Consider the following 6,474-nt stretch of genomic DNA (forward strand, 5'->3'; position numbering starts at 1 on the left):
TGCCCGCATGTACGGCTCGGCATGAGCAGAGCTAGCCGTATACGCCGGCACTTCCCATTCACTTCAATGGGACTGCTCGCAGTGAAAGAAGCAGCCCATTCATTTCTATGGGGAGCGCTCGTATGCCGGCTCCCATAGAAATGAATGGAGCTGCTTTATACGCTGCTTATTCTGAACGTGTTTTACGTTCAGGATAAGCTGCCGTAAACGTAGTGTGAATGCAGCCTAACATTGCTAATCTGGGCACTTTGATGTATATAGGTGTGATGGCGAGCTTGTCTGGTCCAGTCACACAAAAAAGCTACTGTAGTGCAAAATAGTGCTATGATAGAAAGACTGCAGAACATACGCTGTATTGTGGCTAGCTCTGTATGGGGTTGTGTAGCCACAGATTGATCAGAGTGCTCATGAACCTTAGAAATGGGACATGGACTATGAAAGATGTCGGCCTGATCTGATGAATCACATTTTCTTTTACATCATGTGGACATTTGGATGCATAAGTGTCACGAGAGGAAGAGATGGAATATGTGTTTACTGTGGCAAGAAGGCAAGTTGACAACATGATTATCAGTTGGCAAACCTTTAGTCTTGTCAATTATATGGAATTTACTTTGACACATAATACCTACCTAAAGATTATTGTAGACTAAGTATACCCTTCATGGAAACAATATTTCATAGTGACAATGAATAATGCCACACTGCAAACATTGTAAGACATTTCCCTAGCCTGGAAGCACAGCAGTGAAAACAAACCTTTTCTGTCTAAATAACCAGGGCCGGCGTCAGCGCACGGCGTAGTCGGGCAAGTGCCAGGGCCCACAGAGCCTCTGGGGGCCTCCCGGCACTTGCCCGCCCCAGCACTTGCCTGTCCCATTTCAGCTCTTCGGCGTCCGATGGACGCCGATCAGCTGAATACATAGGCAATTAAAGCAGGAGCTGTGACAGCTCAGCTCCTGCTTTAACGCTGCGGCCCGGCTTCAGCGTGTGTAGGCGCGATGTGATGACGTCACATCGCGCCTACAACTATGTGAATGGCATGAGAGCAGAGAGAGGAGCGGCGGGGGAGTGATGGAAGGTGAGTGTGTTTGGTTTTTGTGTTAAACATTAAGGTGGAACATAATGAAGGGGGCCCATGAAACTGGGGGGCATATGAAGGCGAGGGGGGGAACGGCATGACACTGGGGCAGATTAAGGGGGGGAACGGCATGACACTGGGGCAGATGAGGGGGGGGAACGGCATGACACTGGGGCAGATGAGGGGGGGAGAACAGCATGACACTGGGGCAGATGAAGGGGGGAAACGGCATGACACTGGGGCAGATGGGGGGGAATGGCATGACACTGGGGCAGAGACAGGGGAACATGAAACTGTGGGCAGATGAAGGGGGAGAACGGCATGAAACTGGGGACAGAGATGGAGGGGGGACATGAAACTGGGGGCAGAGGAAGGGTGTATATGAAACTGGGGGAGAGATAGAGGGGGGGCATATAATTTACGGGTGACTGTAGGAGGATTATACTGTGTGGGAGCACACGAAAAATGAATGAGAATGGGCAGAGTCAACATAAAAGTGGGCAGAGCTAAATTTGCTGTGGCGCACAGAGTCGGGGTGGAGGTGGGGCAGGGTGGGGCATTAGTCATATGGGGCATGGTTATGGAGGGGGTTGAATTTTAGTGCATACTTATTTAATTATGACATTTATAATGTGAATGTGACTTAACTCACCCTAGGTTAAGAATGAGTAGGAGCACCGAATGAGACAACCGACGTTATATCTAGCTGCCCACTAGCATCCAGAGGACCCCCCCTTCCCCAACCCACAGAACATACAGCTAGAAGGAGGGGAGAGAGGGTTGGACACATATGATATTCTTGTCCTTGCTTCTATCTGAGCAAATTCTGCAAGTAGAGTAGCAGTACAAAAAAACAACGGCCCAGTCCTGGTCCACAGACTGGTGGTTGGGGACCACTGCTATATGGTATGTACCTGAAAACCTTTCTAGATTGTCTGTGAGATCTCCCAACATTCTTCCTGCAAAGCCAGGGGTCTATTCAGCAATAAGTGACCTGTTGAGTAGAGCACTGATTATGGGTACAATATCAAGGTGGGGCACTAATTAATAGGGGTAGCATCTGGCTGGTGCAATGATTATGGGCAGTGGCGTAACTACCGTGGTAGCAGTGGCAGCGGCTGCCACAGGGCCCGGGACATTAGGGGGCCCGGTGACAGCCGCTACTGCTGCGGGGTTTTTTATTGTTTTGTTTTTTTTAATAGGCCGTTACGGGCCCTATTTACTTACCGATCCTGGTTGGGCCGGGATCGGTAAGTGACACTGCGGGTCCGACAAACACTATCATTATACTCGGGGGTCTTTGCAGACCCCCGAATATAATGATTGGAGGCCCGGGAGAGGTAAGAAACATAAAAAACACTGTTACTTACCTCTCCACGATCCTGCCAGGCCTCCTTCCTAGTTGTCTGACGTCTCTGACGTCACATGAACCCGGCCTGCGTCCCGGGTCATGTGACATTCGACGTCATTGAAGAAGGACGGCAGCAGAGGCCGACAGCGTAGGAGCTGGGGGACAGGTAAATAACAGTAGTTTTTTATGTTTTTATTCCCCCGGGTCTCTGATTATTATACTCTGGGGTCTGAAAAGTTATCCTATTAATATTATAAATGTGAAAAACAGTGGTTTTGGACTTTTCAGTATGTTTGCCGCTATGGCGTTAAGCGTCCAGGCAAAATATTTGTATAGCTTTGTAGAGCGGGCGATTTCGGACACAGGGATACCTAACATGTATCTGTTTCACATTATTTAACTACTTTTATATGTGTTCTAGGGAAATGGGGGGATTTGAATTTGTAATACTTTTTTTTTTTTCCTTTTTTTTGGTTTTTGTTTTTGCATTTATTAGACTGCCTAGGGGTATTGACATGGGTGGGTGGTGTCGCGGATTGTCAGAGCAGTGGGGGTCGGCAAACATGGCTGCTCCGGAGCGTTAAAGAGAGCCTCCTGGAGTATCGTTAAGGTGAGGGGCAAAGTGGTAAAGTATATGTATATGTGATTGTGTGGGGTTAGGGGTTAGGCTGTAGAGGGCAATATGAATTTTGGGGCTTGCTATGGTCCAAAGTGTGTGAGATTGCAGAGATGGTGGTGTGAGTTTGGGTTTTGTGGGGGTCCTGGCACAAACGTATGTGTGCTATTGTGACGAAAAGTAGCCTATTGCGCAATCGGGTGTATTAACTATATTTGTGGAAACTTTCAGCCAAATCGGTCGTGCGGGTTTTGCGTGATTGAGGAACAAACATCCAAACACACAAACCCACAAACTCACAAACTCAGGATATAGCAATGCTGCTCCAGGTTGCAACCTGCCTTCAATGGGCCATGAAACAAGGAAATACAGTCAGAGTGTATGAGACATGATGTCCTATTGTCCAGACCAAATCACAATGTAAGTTTAATTAACTAACTAACTAATTAGTTGCAATTGTGGTTTGAGTTCTATGACTTTCTTATAGGGGGTTGACATCCTTACAATTATTGCATGGCACACTGACTACTTCCTATTTGATTATTTTTTTGTAAGTAGTACAATAGACAAAAAAGATTGCCAATCCATGTTCTAGAAACTATCTATTAGTTCCCTAATTATATATCAACCCTGACATTAGGGTCATAATTTAGTGTATTTTAGACTCCAAAATGTCTATATTCAGATCATGTTAATAAAAATTGACTTAAATGTGCAGATATTCAAGCAAATTTTAAGCTTTTACCCAGGAGCAGTATCTGGCTGCCAGTGGTGTAACTAAAGTTTTGTGGGCCCCGATGCAATCTTTTGTCCGGCCCCCTACCTCATCCCTACAGCGAATTCTTGATAGTGATGGCTCCAGGTGCTAAGGAGTTTAATCCACCTTATTGTGGTTAGGGTAATCTGTGAGTCTCCTTGGTTTATGGGCCAGATGGAAGCTGCAGTCTCAATACTGATGCCAGTTCTTATGGGCCCCCTAAGGCTCCTGGGCCCCAGTATGACCGCACCCTCTGAACTCCCTCAAGTTATCTCTCTGCTGGCTGGAAATTGAGTTACTACAAAGTCACCCTCTGGGTGGGACATTGAATAGGGGAGTAATCTTTGTTTGGGGTATTCTCTGGTCAAAGCACTAAATGTGGGGAATCCTCTGGTCGGAGTCACAGATTGTGCTGAATTCTGCATGCTATTCAGCTCCTTAAGAAAAGATCTGATGAAGGGGTGAAGCCATTTGTATGACTTCAATACTCCGAAACGCGTCATCATATTCCGAATAAAGTGTTTACTGTCAACATATTCTTTCTACTAATTTTTAATCGAGTGAGCGCGTAGCCCATCAGCTGTTTGGATACTATCCATAAATCAGATTGGTCGACCTGGAGTCCCATATTGGATACGCTGCCACACATTACTCGGTTATTCACAAGCACAATTGTGCATACGTGCCGTGAACCTGTTGGTTACCTACATCTATATCTACATCTATATCCTAGAGAAGCGCGGTTACCCTTGAAAAATTTTTCTCCATTTTTTGAATTCTGAGAAGGTGATAGACAATGCAATGCTCAGTGATGTACTCACCCATTAGTGGCATTCTAGCATTTTTTCCCTCTGCATCCTGTACCCATAAAATCTTGCCAAACAAGTTAATCTAAAGCTGCCTGGATTCCTGTATTATCTATCAGTGTATTAAACAACGGAAGGGGAGACTCCTTATCACAATGTGTGTCTCATAGGGTAGGGCATGACAAGAATGTGAACTATGTTACATTGTCAGAAAGGGGTTAACTGTATTCATGGCAGTTCTACCTGAGTGTCCTCCTCCCAATCCTTGTCAGACTGGTTGAGCCACCTGTAAAATATTGTTCTGTCACTTGGAAAAAAAATCCTTAACTCTTTAAGATAAACAGTAAATGCAAACCTTATGACTGAAACAGTCTGTATAACGCCCAAAGTAACGTGCTGTTATATGGCCATGGTCTGCTTGATAAAGGAAGGCTCACCGGGGCTAAGTCTAACTTTCACAGCTTGGGACCATCTTGACTCAGTTTGGTCTACTTGACTTAACTCAGCTTGGCTTATATGTAGTTTGTACCACTGCAGAAAGTGTCTGTTTCATGTAATTGGATGTTACACATGACCTAATATAACTTTGGTCTGTTTGGTACATAGACTAAAGCGGATACTGAAAAAGCACCGAATAGTAATATTGTTCAATACTTTTTATGGTGGAGAAATGACAAAGGCAAGCTGAAGTGATCCATTGCCATGCAGTGTAATAGTGTCTAATACTTTCTATTACATTATGTGATATCCATATCTTATTGCTCTATTCTCTTTAAATGAGTTAAGCTGCTTTAACCCCTTAAGCACGCAGGATAGTTTGTACGTTAATGCTCGTGACTTTTTTTCATATTTTCCCTCCCCGTCTTCCAATATTCTTAACTTTTTTATTTTTCTGTCGAACTAGCTATATGAGAGCTTATACTTTGTGTGACGAGTTGTACTTCCATTTGCTAACATTTTGGGGTACATATAATGTGTTGAACAATCAATTCTATTATAATTTTTTGCATTTTGTTTTCACTGAATTCACTCTAGCATTCAGTATATATCTGTATGGCGTTCGTCGTACGGGGTAAATTAGGCTGTTTTTTGATAGTGGGGACTTATACACACGTGGGAATACCTTACATGTTTGTTTATTTATTTTTGTTTACATTATCTATTTTTTTTTTAAAAAAAAAAATTAAACTTTTTATTGTTTTTTATTTACTTTTTTACTTTTTACATGTCCCACAATGGGACTATCTCACATCCAGAGTGCAATGTCCTGCAATACATAGTACTGCAGAACATCGCATATAGGTTCCTTATGGGAACTGTGCATAGGCGGTTAGGAGGCTGTTGCTTGGCCTCCTGGCTGCCATTGTAGCACCACAGAACCTGCAAATTTAACGCAGGGTTTCCTTTGGGTGAGGGGTGGTGGGCTTTTAGACATTAGAGAACTGCACTTGCAGGTCAAGTAAAATGGGCAATGTCATAGCAGTATATATATATGTATTTATATATGATACTTTCCCAATAAGTGTTGCATTGGGTTAGGATTAGTTGCAAGGCTTTGTGGTCTACAGAAGCTTGGCAGAGTTACTGGTGCAAATTATAGCTCAAATGTAAGTCATCTTCTTGCCTTTGTAGATTTAGGGTGCATTCACAAAGAGGGAAATGGCGCAGAATTTGGTGTGGAATCCGTGTCAGATTCAGTGCTGAAAAAAAAGCCTTTTTTTTTTTTCAAAGAAAAAAAAGTAAAAAAAAATTAAAAAATTGCCTGGGCTGTCACCCCCCTCATTAGAGGTGTGGCGCTGCCTTACGGTTCTAGCACAGAAAATGTGCCTGTTAACACAATAGGTGTATCTTCACCCTGGTACA

This window comes from Leptodactylus fuscus, chromosome 6 (assembly GCF_031893055.1).
Source record: "Leptodactylus fuscus isolate aLepFus1 chromosome 6, aLepFus1.hap2, whole genome shotgun sequence".
Taxonomy (NCBI): domain Eukaryota; kingdom Metazoa; phylum Chordata; class Amphibia; order Anura; family Leptodactylidae; genus Leptodactylus; species Leptodactylus fuscus.